The sequence below is a fragment of the Bicyclus anynana genome, chromosome Z (genome assembly GCF_947172395.1).
Source record: "Bicyclus anynana chromosome Z, ilBicAnyn1.1, whole genome shotgun sequence".
NCBI classification, from domain to species: domain Eukaryota; kingdom Metazoa; phylum Arthropoda; class Insecta; order Lepidoptera; family Nymphalidae; genus Bicyclus; species Bicyclus anynana.
In genome coordinates this window covers 10,866,889-10,881,087 of record NC_069110.1, presented here as the reverse complement: position 1 = coordinate 10,881,087, position 14,199 = coordinate 10,866,889, and the positions used below count along the sequence as shown (strand labels likewise).

The following is a 14,199-nucleotide window of genomic DNA, read 5'->3' as shown; positions in this document are numbered from 1 at the left end:
ACTGAGTGATTATAATAACTTGCTTCATACTTACAGGATTCATTGACTCAATTGAGCCATTTGCACATTAGCGATGCAAACACTTAAGAGAAACATGGAACTTTAATTGAATAACTGGCAAGTATAAATATTCAGTGACTGCACTACGCTTGTGTCGGAACTGGGAAGGTCCTGGTATTGAAATGTCAGAACGTGATAGCGCATGCGCGACGCCTCTGTCTCATCTCGATTCTACCATGGCAACAGCGATACCAGTACATATTATATAGCTCGCTGAGCTTGCCCGGATTCCGAGCTCTAAATATAAATTAGACCCCAACAACAAAATACAATTCGTCATACAGATGACGATCGTATACTTTTATACTAATATTGTAAAGAGGTTTTTGGTGTTACAAGGGACAGTGGCGTGAACAAAGTGTTTAACTAGGGTATGCACAAATAGGTTACAAAATGGAAAATTCCTTTCTTCAAAGCAACCGTAATGACTCCTCAGGGTAGGCGTTGATATTGTACCTACGGTCACTTAAGATGTCGGATCTGGGCATAGTTACCATAATCAAAGAGATTATGTTGTTCATTTATTAAATTGAAAAGAAATGTAACAAATATAAAATAATAGGATATTTTTATAATATGTGGATATATTCAGTGAAAAATAAAAATAAAATAAATTAAAACTAACAGTTAAGAAGAGGATAATTATTAAATTTAAATTTAGGATAATTAAAATATTTATAAGAAATACACACCATATAATTGTTCACCCATAGGCTACGTACACAATAATGGCAAGGCTTATCCTCTGGGCCAAATAAGCGCCAGCTCTTAGGTCACTAGACGCAAGGGTCAATTTGTCATACATAGCATAATGTAGAAATGTACAAAATCAAATTAGCCTGATGGCTATATTTTATGTGGATAAATGTTACTATAATATTTACTTGATTATTTTTGTCTTATCCACGATATCACATCGATAAAATGTATCCACAGAAGTTTCAGGAAAATATTTTTACATTATTGCTGCGCGTGCTACGATCGTAGGCGCTACGAGGCTACGGAGCTACATAAGTCATTTTATGCTTTTAAATTATTATTTTTTGTTCTTTACAAATTAGCCCTTGTCTACAATCTCACCTGATGGTGAGTGATGATGCAATCTAATATGGAAGCGGGCAAAATAAAAAGGTCATGTTCGGAATGAGATAATTAGCTGTAATGCAAGGTCATCGTGAATAGTGCTATATGTAATTCCCGAGGATCTAGTAATAATTCAATGACAAAACCAATAACAAATTTTCGTTATGCTTCCAGGCTCCAGGCTCCAGGAGTTTATTTTGCAGCACCAAAGCCTATTCGAGGGATAAAATACCAACTTATTGGTGGAATATTGAACCACTGGTCAGGTTTATGAAGCTTTGTAGACCTAATTTACTGGATCGAAATCGTAAGATGAACGACATTATCCTCTTATTTAGGAGCATTATAATATATTGACAAATTAATGTATCAAATACATTGACCTCTGAGATATATACAAAATATTATGTATAAATATAACGTTTTGACCAAGAAATAGTACGTTCCACATGTTGTTAATGATATTTCAACGACTTTATAAACGGTACTTTGCTGCAGACTCTCTACCCTCTATCTCAAAAACCGTTGGGCGTATAAAAAAATTGATCACAGAGTTATTCCGAGCATAGCTCGTTCCATCGGCCGCTGTGTGATTCTGAGCCTTGTTTACGAGGTAAAATCCTTATTTGACAGGCGTAAATTATCCGAAAAATTCCGTCTATTTTTTTCATTGTTAGAGTTAAACTCTTTTTACTCCACTGTAACCGCACGTCCTAACCAACATAAAACAAAATCAATTGATGAAATATACCATACGAAAAATTAAAATATATTATATGTAAGGATAACAAACACAAAAACTCCGATTAATTTTATATATTATGTATTTTTTCAACCTTTTTGTTTTTAATAAAAAGAATTGAAGAGTGTACAAACATTAATCAACAAATAAGCGGTCGTTTTGTTTATTAATACATTTCATTTGAAATTGTTAGATAGTCATCAATAATAATTTGACATGACTATATAGTTTTATATTTTATAGAATGGCAATTTTTTAGGTGATATAGTAACGCACAGCTGGAATTAAGAAGTATAGAAATTAAAAATATGTAGCTAGGCCGACTGATTTTTCGCAAAGCCAAAACTACAAAATTTACTAAGCTGAAATTTGGAATACATATTAGTTTCGTTTTATAATGGAAGTCATCGAGAAAGAATGTTTGATATTTTTTCAATTTCACCTTTAAAAAAAAGAATATTTGCTTTGCTATCTTTTAAATATAGTATTGATCATATTTAAAAGATAGCATTTTACCGTTGTGCTTTTGAGGCTCTATCTTTAAGGGGGGAAATTTAATCATAACATCCAGGGAAGGAAATGGGAGGAAGGAAATGGAAGGGAGAATTTTATATACAACTCTATTCTTTGATATTAAAAGGTTTCCCTACGGGGATGAAGCTGCGGAACTAAATTAAACAAAGTTCCAAGTATAGACAACCATAATAAAGGAGGACCCGCGTTTTGTTTAAAGGATTCTTCTTTCGTACTATAAGTAAACAAAAGTATCATAATAGGTTAAGACTTCGATTTTCGATTCTGGAGGTAGGACAGGATCTAACCCGGGGTGCTATGTCGAGTAGTAGGACTTTTTTTTTATTCTTTACAAGTTAGCCCTTGACTACAATATCACCTGATAGTAAGTGATGATGCAGTCTAAGATGGAAGCGGGCTAACTTGTTAGGAGGAGGATGAAAATCCACACCCCTTTCTGTTTCTACACGGCATCGTACCGGAACGCTAAATCGCTTGGCAGTACGTCTTTGCCGGTATGGTGGTAACTAGCCACGGCCTAAGCCTCCCACCAGCCAGACCTGGACGAATTAAGAAAATCTCAATCTGCCCAGCCGGGAATCGAACCCAGGACCTCCGTTTTGTAAATCCAAAGCGCGCACCACTGCGCCACGGAGGTCGTCAAAACTTCGACTGCTTTATAGTTTACGGTTGCTTGTGAAAGAGTTCCAGGAATTAGAAATTAGGGGAAACGTTAAAAATTATAACATGGTGGGGCTTAAGTTGGAAACGATCTAACTTAATCCCTTCCTGTGGTGCAGTGGTATCCGTAAGGTCCTTATGTTGAAAACCATTTCTTAACGGGCATGCGCAATATGTTAATATGTCATCCGTGATTCCCAGAAAAGCAGGCATTGAGTTTTATAGACTACGAAATCCAATCTGATTAATAAATGTAATCAACGATATGCTGATAATATAGCTTTTCATTGGTGAAAGAATTTTTAAAATCGGTCTCGTAGTTTCGGAGCCTTTTCGATACAACTATAAAATGTTTTTTCTTTATAATAGACTAGCACACGCCTCGAGGTTTCATCTGCATAGTTCCCGTTCCACAACACACAACACAACAAGAAGGTAAAAGATAGCCCATGACACTCACAAGTAACGTGTCTTTTTATAGGTAAAAGAATTTTTGAAATAAGTTCAGTAGATCCAGACTATACCAGTTACAAACTCACAAACTTTACCTCTGTATAGTATAGTTTTTACCCATCTAGTTGCCATTCCGTATGTATAAAATAAAGCTTATATTGCTCTCTGATAATGTACCTTTTCATGGGTGAAAGAATTATATTAATAGATGATCAATGAAATCTTACCTTTTTATATTATTAGTTTGAATAATATATATTAATCCTAACTAATGTTATAAGTGCGAATGTTTGTTTGTTTGCTACGCTTTCGTGCTTCAAAACACTGAAACTTTTACTTATAAAAAGGAACATTATCAGCAAGTAACATAAATTATTTTAATTCGTACCAGAATTACCCCGGAAACGAAAATTGCGCAGGAGGAACTGCTGGACGGGAAAGCTAGCACCACAATATATGTATAATTAAACTCATACGGACACATTCCAGAAACATACCTATATGTCTGCGAACAGCGAATCGCATAATCTAATTAAAGTCACAAGCATCATCATAATTAATGAAGTAGAGAAGGACGTCGGTAGGATAATATCGAGAGGGTGCATTCAAAGGAATAACTAGGGTAATGGGCTCTCAGTCTAAATTAATTCCTCGAAACAGTATCAGAAAGCAAGTACTTCTCAATTGTACTACAGAACTACAAGACGCCGTGGCATCTCCACTTAATTGATATCTTGGTTTGAAAACCTTTAGCCAAGTGGCACGTCGATTCTCTTTCTACGATCGCAAACGCTTCGACAACTAGAAAAATGTATGGGAATGACATTGGTTATCGACAGGTCACGTGATCAAGATCTGTCATTCCTGTACATTTTTCTAGTTTTTTTTTCAAGAGAATCGACATGCCACTTGGTTACAGGGGCTGTGGCTCTAACATGCGATCAATGACATATACGAGTACCTGATGCAGAGAAATATACAAATATCAAACAATAGCATCGGAAATGGAAATATTGGAAATATTGCGAGCTCTTTCATTGCGTTGGGATGAGAGAAATGGGTATAGGATAACTCCACCACCATTGGTCGACTTGTTTATTTCTGTACATGAGATATAACTATAACTAGAAGATCCGAATTAGAAACGACCTTCATCAATCTGATTGAGAGTTGTTTCATGTCAAAAAAGTACGTTAAAAATATATTGCAAGTAAAAAAAATATTTAAATCATTATAAACTATCATTAATGATAGTTTGGCCAGGAGTTTGTGAGGCAACCTACTCGCAATATTTTTTTTAACGTACTAATTTGATATAAAACATTTTCTATCCTTGATGGTCGCTTGCAATACGGATCTAAGAATAATAGTCACATACTAGGCGTACCTACTGGAATTTTAATTTGAATTCAAAATTCGTGTTTCAAGTAAGCTTAATATGCATTTGGAAATGTGAAGTTTGACTATTTGTCGTGACACTATTACCAACCCCTGCATTCTGTAAAGTTACAGCGATGTGACATCGCTCATTTCCATGGCAACTTCGTTGTTAGTGACATTTTATTTTTGACATCCTATGGAAATAAAGTTTAAATTTTAATAAAACTTGTTATAGGCCCCGTTAGAAATCAATAAAGCAGATAGCTGAACTTCTAAGACTGGCAAGAAAGATTGTCATATGTGACTGTGGTCATTATGGTGTTCGGATCACAGTATTATTACTCGTAGTTACTTACTTTATTTACCTACAGCTAGTGCTTTAAGCTTTTTAGGGTTCCATAGTCCCTTATAACCTTACAAGGACCTACCTTTACAAAAAGCCTTAGCTCAACGGTAAGGGCGGTTGGACTCATCACCGAGGGTTGATGGTTTGATCACCGCCCCTTTGGTCTATTGTGGTCTATTGTAGAACCCACTCCTAGCACAGTCTTTCCCGACTAGTTGGACGGGAATGGGAATATTGATCATATTATAAAAAATATGGCAAATATCCTTTTTTTTTTTTAAGTATATACTTGAATACTTGAAACTTATAGTTTCACCATGTCCGTCCGTCTGCCCGTCCGTCCGTCCTTCCGTCCGTCGATTTATCAGCGGTTTAGGGTAGAAGCTATTACTACTAAAAAGCTGTTATTTAATATGGGAAAAATCATGGAACATGGAAAAAACACAACATAAAAACATGAAAAAAATCGTAATATAAAATCTTGAAAAATATTTATTTTTATACCTTTCACTACATGTAAAGTGGGGATGAATTTATTTTTACTGATTTATCGTGGTGTGGGTATATATTTGGATAAGTCTTTAAAACAAATGAGGGATTTGCTAACATTGCTTTTCGATTAAGGGATTCATTTGTAAAATATTATGGTTTTAAGTGCAAAATTTTGTTGGAGTCAAGTTTCCCCACCCTCTATTAGCTAAACGGTTACGTTAAATAATTCACAGAAGATGGATATATAATGAAATTAAATGAAAAACTATAACATTGTGTGTTTGTGTGTTTTGTATTGCATTTTAAGAAATTAAATATCACGCGTATCAAACGGTGAAGGAAAAACATTGTGAGGAAACCTGCATACCAGAGAATTTCCTTAATTATCTGCGTGTGTGAAGTTTGCCAATCCGCATTGGGCCAGCGTGGTGGACTATTGGCCTAACCCCTTTCGTTTTGAGAATAGACTCGAGCTCAGCAGTGAGTCGAATATGGGTTGATAAATATACCAGCTAAGTACCTAGCAATTGCTATTTACTCGTAAAGAGTTATTAGTCGACAAACATAAAAAACATATTTTGAACATGAAAATTGTATACAAAATTCGTTGTTAATTAATTACATATAGTTGTTAGTAAGATAACTAAAAAGCTGTATTTTTATAAGGTTTATAAAGTGGCAAAAAAAATTAAAATACAAATGTTTTGGGTTTACAAACAAAGTGCAAAGTTAGGATGATTTTTCCTCGTCTACATCATTTTATGGGGTATCGCTATCGGTATGTTTGTGCATTATAAGGGTTTAAACTTTAAATTGCTAATTTAATCTACGGAACCCCACACAGTGCATTCGTGCGCCCGACACACACTTGGCCGGTTTTTTTATTAACTAGTGGTCTTGGTAATTGGCCACGCCCGAAATACCAAACCAACCTGAGCTCGTGCTGGGAATCGAACACACTACCTCTCTGTTGAGAACCATAACTCTACCAACTGCACTCCAATCTCAAAAAAGTGAAGTTAAATTTTTCGCAAATCCCGCGGGAGCCAAGGAATTATTCAGGGTTAAAAGAAGCCTATATGTTGCTCTATCATTCAGTAAAAGTTTCGTTAAAACTGGTACAGCCGTTCCAAATTCTAGACCGGACATACGGAAAAACAGACACACGAAAATTTTTAAAAAGCTTGATCGTGGTTTAATATCATAAACGAGTAGCACAAATAACTTTAAACACTTGAGAACACAGTTGTCTTGAAATAACAAACATTTCGATTTTATTTTTCGCTTTTTAGTTTATTTTTGTGATTTTGAAGTCGTTCAACTTTTTTGTTAAAAAGATTTTTTTTTTAATTTGGATTCATAAACGATCTCATTAAATCTTATAGCACCGTATTACCCGTAGGATACCATGTTGAAGGTGAGTAGGGATAAAAGTTTTATAAATATTGCTCTTTACAGGTTAGCCCGCTACTATACTATCCTGCATTGTTATCTACTATCTAAAGAAACTTTAGAGAGAAATTTGAAATGAAATGAGTTGCTGTAGATTTTTAAATTATCATCATCATAGACATTATATCATAGTCATAGACATAGTTCGTAACAATGACGATGATGATGATGCTGATGATGATGATGATAATGATGACTGTGATGATGATAATGGGTATGATCATTATCATCATCACAAAAATTTACAGGGAATATGATCGCATACCCATAAAGAAGTAAACAATCAATGTACATTGCTTAGAACCATCACGATATAGTTATGCTTGCTAATGGGCTACCTATTGGATAATTAATAAATAATTCATTATTGATTTTGAGAGTGACATTTTGTCTGTTTGTTTGCATTAAATAATTCTAGTCTATAATTTATTCCCGTATTTCCATGGGAACGGAAACTGTGCGGGTAAAACTGCGTGTATTCTACAAAATGAAAATTTTAAGAAAGAATTTACACTTTCAAGTGACATTGTCCATAAATTATTCGCAAAGCATTTATTAGTTCTATTTTATTATGAGAGGGTTGCTAATATTGATTTTATTTTGTGAACTTATCCCTGAATGTAAACCAATCGTTTTTATTTTACATAAAAGATGCATTCGCTTTAACAAATTATATTAGTTTCGCAAGATCAATGATATCACCACAGCATACGCAAAGCGAAAATTTATCTAAATTTGTATATATAAAAAGGAGAATCAATTTCCTGAGTCAGTAGATATTCATAGGAACTATATTAAATAATCACCTAACTGCTCCAGTATTCATTGCAGATCCAAGCTAAATTATTTTTTCCAAAATCATCTTTATATTTTATATCTTCACTGTTCACTGTACAGTCGTATGAAAGAAGTGGAAATCGTCGCAGATACAAATTATTAGGAAGTTTTTCATATTGACGGACATCTACCCTCTCTTTCTACGAGTGCTCTTCTCTCTTTCTACTGCCTCTGACTTTTGCGATATCGACGGCCTTACATAAACGAATCTATGTCACAAGAACGGTCGGATGACTGCAATACCCAATATATGTCTGCATTTGATTTCCCTTAATGGTTGTCAGGTGCATTTTTCTGAATGACGGCACTGTAGAGCGACACCAATGGACATACATAGATACAAGCTACTACACAATCTTAAGCGTGTGGGTACCTACCTGGCGGTGGTGTCAATGGTGGTTGACCGTTCAACAGCGATCGGTAAGTGGGTCGCAAGGTCGCCCCTCCTCCACCTGGACCTCACGATTAGCTGGAGTTCATCGCAAGCCTGCGGCCACCGTCTCCGATCGATTTTTTGGACGCGATCCTGTCACACATGGAGGAACGACCCAGAGCCGGCGGCGGCTGCGGCGGAGGATCTTCCCCGTAGGTCTGTCGAGGCCGCCGAGCGCGACCGCGGCACTCGCGCGTTTAATCCCACTCTAACGTCGGTCGATGCGATGCCGGAGGAAACTCGCGCATGACTAGGGCAGAAGTGTGGACGCCCTGGCGAGCTGCTAGCGAGGCGGCGTGCGCATGTCGCCGCGCAGGATCGATAGCGGCAGGCCTGCGCTGCGGCTCGCCTGAAACCACACTCACACTATCACAAACACCCTTTATTTCAATGATGACGTTAGAAATCGACGTCATCACGATGTGAGCTTTTAAAGCTCTAGCCGCTGTGCGGGCGCACAAAATATGTAAATTAAAAAATAGGTCAAGCGTGTGTCAAGCCAAGCACAGTGTAGAGTTCGTCCGCGTGGAAATCAATGTAAACTTTCAAGCACTATATCACTACTTTAGAGTTTGAATTTTAAAAATTTTTGAATCCCATTATATTTCGTATTTTTTTTTTCTTTTTCTTTTCTCAATAAAAAGTATCCTATAACCTTCTCCGTATTATGGTCTTGAACAGGGCCAAGTTTCATTTGAATTCATTAAGTAGTTTCAGCGTGATGCCCGAATAACAAAAAAACACGGATAGACAAAAAATCGAAAAAAAACATTTTAGCTTCAGTATCGATTGATATATGCCCAACAAAATTATCAAAATATCTACAATGTACAGAATGTACAGAATTCGTATTATATCTATAGATTCTCGATGGCGCTGGCGTCCGTTATACCACTGAAACGTTTGGAGTTACAAATGGTATAAGTAAAATCTCAAATTGCGAATAAATGTATAGTATTCGACCAGTTTTATTTTAAGTACTAGCGGACGCCCGCGACTTGGTCCCCGTGAAACTCGTTGTAAACTTTTAACTACCCCTACCCTACCCCTATCCTACCCTACCCCTACCCTACCCTACCCCTACCTTAACCCCTACCCTACCCTACCCTACCCAACCCCTACCCGACCCCGTACCCTAATATAATCATGCTAAACTAAAGCTTTCTAGTAGTAATAGTCGCAGAACAGAGAAGGAAAGACGATCATGGCGAAACTATAATACCACCTAAAGGTTCCTTTCTCTGGAACCCTGACCACCGGTTGCTTGGGCTCCTCTTAAATTCTCGTAATCTCTAATGTTTTCATACGTATCTATTAGCTATAGCTAAAAGCTTCGACCAACACCTTAAGAAGCTTTCGCTTAACTGTTGGATCAAGAGTCGGATACAAAAGGCAGTGATTCTTGAGACGGCGCGTATTGTGAGGAGATTCCTCACTCTGGAGTCCTGACCACCAGTTGCTTGGGCACTCAAATGTCCCGCAGCGGGAGGGTTGATTTTTTTTTATAAACTTTTAATAGTGTTTTGTATATTTTGTATATATCAATGATACGGGGCCTCCGGACTACAGGGACCTCTTACCTGTGAATGCAAAGTTAGTAAAGTGTACGTAATCCACAATCTCTCTTTTCCCTGGTTAAGTGTGAGTTTAAAAGATAGAAACATCCTACATAGGTTAAGTCACTGTCATATGTTTTATTTTAGGCGAGCATTTTCGTTTCTTTTGTGAGAAAACTTTATCCTTCATTTGGGCCCCCTCAACAAATTTTTATACAGGGCCCCTCCAAGGCACGATATGCCTCTGCCTGCACAGCAAGTCATCCAGGACATCAACATCATTATCAGTCATCCCTGCGATGTGTTGTATAACCCAGTGGAGTGGTCCGATTTTGATATATTTTTTTAATTAGAATATGTATTAGAATTCATTAATAAATTAATTTATTGGTCACTAGTTAGTTATTATTAGTCGGTGCCAAGTCCGTGTGGTGTTTATATATGTATGTCGTTACGGAAAACACACAGGAAAGAAAAAATAATGTCTGAGAAACTAAGATATTTATGATTATTAATTAATAGATCACCGGTTTGGCATCTTTTTTTACGTGGGGAAATCCTCATGGATACCTTCTCGCCACGGGGAGGCAAGAAGGTTATGTCGGACTTCAACCGTCTAAAACCCCACGGTGTTATTTATTATTAAAACCCCACGGTGTTCCACTCGCCGCCTGATGACTGAGCCACGGGAACATTTCGTAAACTACCGCAACCCAGCCAGCGACACTCGTAAATCGAGCTCTCCTGTTGTTTTATTAAGATCGCTTAGGGAACACCAGAAGCGTTAACAACTCGAGGACTTATCTCCGGTGGGTGACAGATTCCCCGTATTTATCACCCGGAGGTCCTCGTCAAGGAGTCAAGTCAAGGATGACCGTCCGTCTCACCGGTTTGGCACCTGCTTTAACCCTTAAAACGGCAAGACTGTTTTTTTTTTGTAAAAACATTGCTTCCTTGCATTCAATAGGCTTATAATCATTTCTGGACTTAGAGAAAAATGTTAAAAAAATATAGTTTTCCATTTTTGGGAAAAGTTACGGGTCCCCCAGGGTACGTTGCCGATTACTCTGACAAATAGTCATCCAACACCACGAGTTCCGTGTACATTGCCGTATACTCAAAATAACAGTTTCTATAGAAAAAAAATATATTTCATGTAAAAAAAACAGTTATTTGTAATGAAATGGGTAGTAACATGTTAAAAAATATTTCTTACCTCCCCAAAAAATATCAATAGTTTTATACAATTTTCCATCCCATTATTAGATTTATTACAAGCGAACCTCCCGTAGTCCCACCCGCGTTATTCTCGTTTTTCGTGAGTATACGGGGAAAATGTTGTAACTGTGTTACTCACTAACAATATAGCTTTTCATTGGTAATAAAAGAGGTTTGGTGGTTTAATCATAAAAGTGTAACAAACTCACATTTACATTTATAATATACTAGCGGCTACCCCGCAGTTTCGCCTGCAAAGCTTCCGTTCCGAGAATACCGGGAAAAAGTATAGCTTGTCTTACAAGCTAATAATGTAGCTTCCCATTGATAATACAATTTATAAAATCAATCTAGTGATTTAGCCGTGAAATTGTAACGAACAAACTCACATTCGGATTTATAATACCAGTTGGAAACATGGATATTCTTTAATCACTTTTGGGCACTCTACATCTATATTGCTTCTATTTTATGTTATAAATAGAAAAACATATTCATAAGAGAAATTCAAGGAAGATGGATCACAGTTTAGTGTAAGAGAAAAACGTGGATGCACTCGTAACGCATCTTGACTTTAAAATTCAGTCTCATAAACAGAAAATGATTGACGACATCAAGCGATTCGCAGGGATTCGCTCGTTGCAGGTGGCTTAGTATCGTGATGTTTGGAAGTCCCTACAAAAGGCCTATGTCCTGCATTAGACGTGCATCGGCTGATATGATGACGATGATGAAACAGAAATAAATGAAAAACTGATGTTTTAATGCGTCTTTGCATCCGACACCGACAAGTTACACCGTCCGTCGTGATATGGTTAAAATAATATGTGCTCAGAACGCGTCATGGCTTTTTTTCTTTGCCACAACACGCTGAGATTGAATAGCATGCCACAACACGAATTTCGCTATTTGGTTTTTCTGTGATTGCCACAACGCGTCGTGCGCGGTTTCATTAGAGCTTAACACGAATATCGTTATGTGGATGTTTTACTGTGACCACAATTCGTTGTTGATCTTTAATCGTAACATAACGTTTTCCGTTTTTCACAGATCTCGTAAGAACAATTGATTTTCCGAGATAATAACCTTCTCTTTCGGTGAAAGTCCTATTAAGATCAGCCATTTCAAATATAAACCAGGACAGACAGACATAAAAGTAAATAATAGTAGATTGTTACAGAAGGGGCCAAAAAAAAGCCATTTTAAACGAGGTATTTTTAGGGCACGAGCCGTTAAGCGAGGGCCGCTAAATAGAAACCTAGTTTAATGGGTTTAGCCCCGCGTGTCACACAATATTTTTCACTAGGATTGCGAGAAAACAAAATAACTTGGTATCGGAAAATATTCAATGTTTTATTTTATTCGAAAATTAAATGTAGAAACAAAATGCTACAACTTTGGATGTTAGGGGAGATGCTTAACTTAATTTCCGACTACTGTGAAGTTGATTAATGAGTATGTGGGTGGTGCATTTCGTTCCAATTTAAATTTATCAAACAATCAGGACTTTACATTTATGTAACTATGATGATTATATTTATCAATAAAACCTCCTTCGTTTTAAAGTAGGCTAGTACTCGTAACATACAAAAAAAATAAAAAAAAAACAAATTACTTTAGACCCTAGAGGCTTAAAAGGTTTAACCCCGCTGTGGAGCAGTATTACTGCTCCACAGCGGGGCTAAACAACGTTTACGTGACAGCGTTTTTGAGCAAGAGCAGTGAAAAAAAGTGTTTTCGTGTTTTATTATCGCGTAGTTACTAAATAAAGCAATAATACTTGCATAAAGCATAAAGCACTTGAGAAAACATGGCCGCTCAAATGAGTAAAAATTTCATTCTCGCAAACACAGATAGAATGTCCAGAATAATCCTTTACAAGCAGCGTGGTGAAGCCGGTGAATGCGAAAATATAAATAGAAAGGGATGAAATAAGAGTTGTAAGTTTACATAGGTTTACCCGCGGACGAAGTCGCGGGCGTCCGCTAAATTGTATTATACTACTATATGATAATAAACTTGTAAGGTAAATCTATTAGAAAAAAAATTACAAAGACTAGACATACTCTAGAAGGCTCTAGTAAAAAGTGCAGATTACGTAAGGGCCGTCGATTTAATTTAATACTTCTTATTTTGTTATTCTTTGTACATAATAAGAAAAATATAATCTTCAGATTAGTATAATAATCTTGTACCGAATCGTAAATCTATAGATTTAATCTAATTAATTTCTCTGTCTACGATTTACATACGTATGCTATGTCTGTGACAGAGTCTACGCCACAGACATAGTACATATGGTGTTAACGTCATTTTAGCATACATGCTACGTTCTACTTGGTGATCATTGGTGGTGTATGTCTATGAGTCACTTTATAGTAAAATGGCGTAGTCAAGGACATTTAGTGGAAATAACTATGTTAGACGATTGCAAAAACGAAAATGTGATTTGAAACAATGGTGTGACTCATCACTCGAATTGTACGTTGAGACCCACACATGTTTCATTTTTAGTAATAAACTTCCCAAGTCAGCGCATTACTAGCCATGCAATTCGAATTAGGACCACGAAAGGCCCGTTTATATACGTAGGCACAAGTTCTTTTTATACAGTATTACAATTTTTGGATTTATTGAAATGGCAACATTTCGAATAATCCTTTGCAGTCATAATCAATATGTGGTCCTTTAATCGCGTCAAAAGACTGACACCTGTCAGCCAGCTGAGAACGCAAGAATACACGTGGTTGGTACCGATCATACCCAAATCATCCCTTTACATATTCGTATTGATTTTGTTTGTACTTGGCCAGTATCTGAGGCTGAGCTTAGAGACAAAGGACCACAGTTTACTTATTGAGATTTATTGCAGTATTTCAAACTTTAGACTTTTTGCGGGCAAAAAAGTCACTGGTTTAGACGTTCAGAGTTTGAAAAGTTTGATAGGGAAATA

General features: G+C 36.6%; 1 protein-coding gene across 3 annotated transcripts in view; it reads right to left on the bottom strand.

Annotated features, from left to right (window-relative positions):
- LOC112045859 (glucose transporter type 1) overlaps positions 1 to 8,925 on the bottom strand; it is a 38,892-nt gene extending 29,967 nt beyond the window's left edge. For 2 of the 3 annotated variants that reach the window (XM_024082216.2, XM_024082218.2), the window contains exon 1: positions 8,417 to 8,920. The gene's annotated coding sequence lies outside the window, so the exon portion shown is untranslated. Of the gene's footprint in view, positions 1 to 8,416 lie in introns of all 3 variants that reach the window. The other variant, XM_052890614.1, reaches the window with a different exon arrangement.
- Positions 8,926 to 14,199: the final 5,274 nt, after the last annotated feature.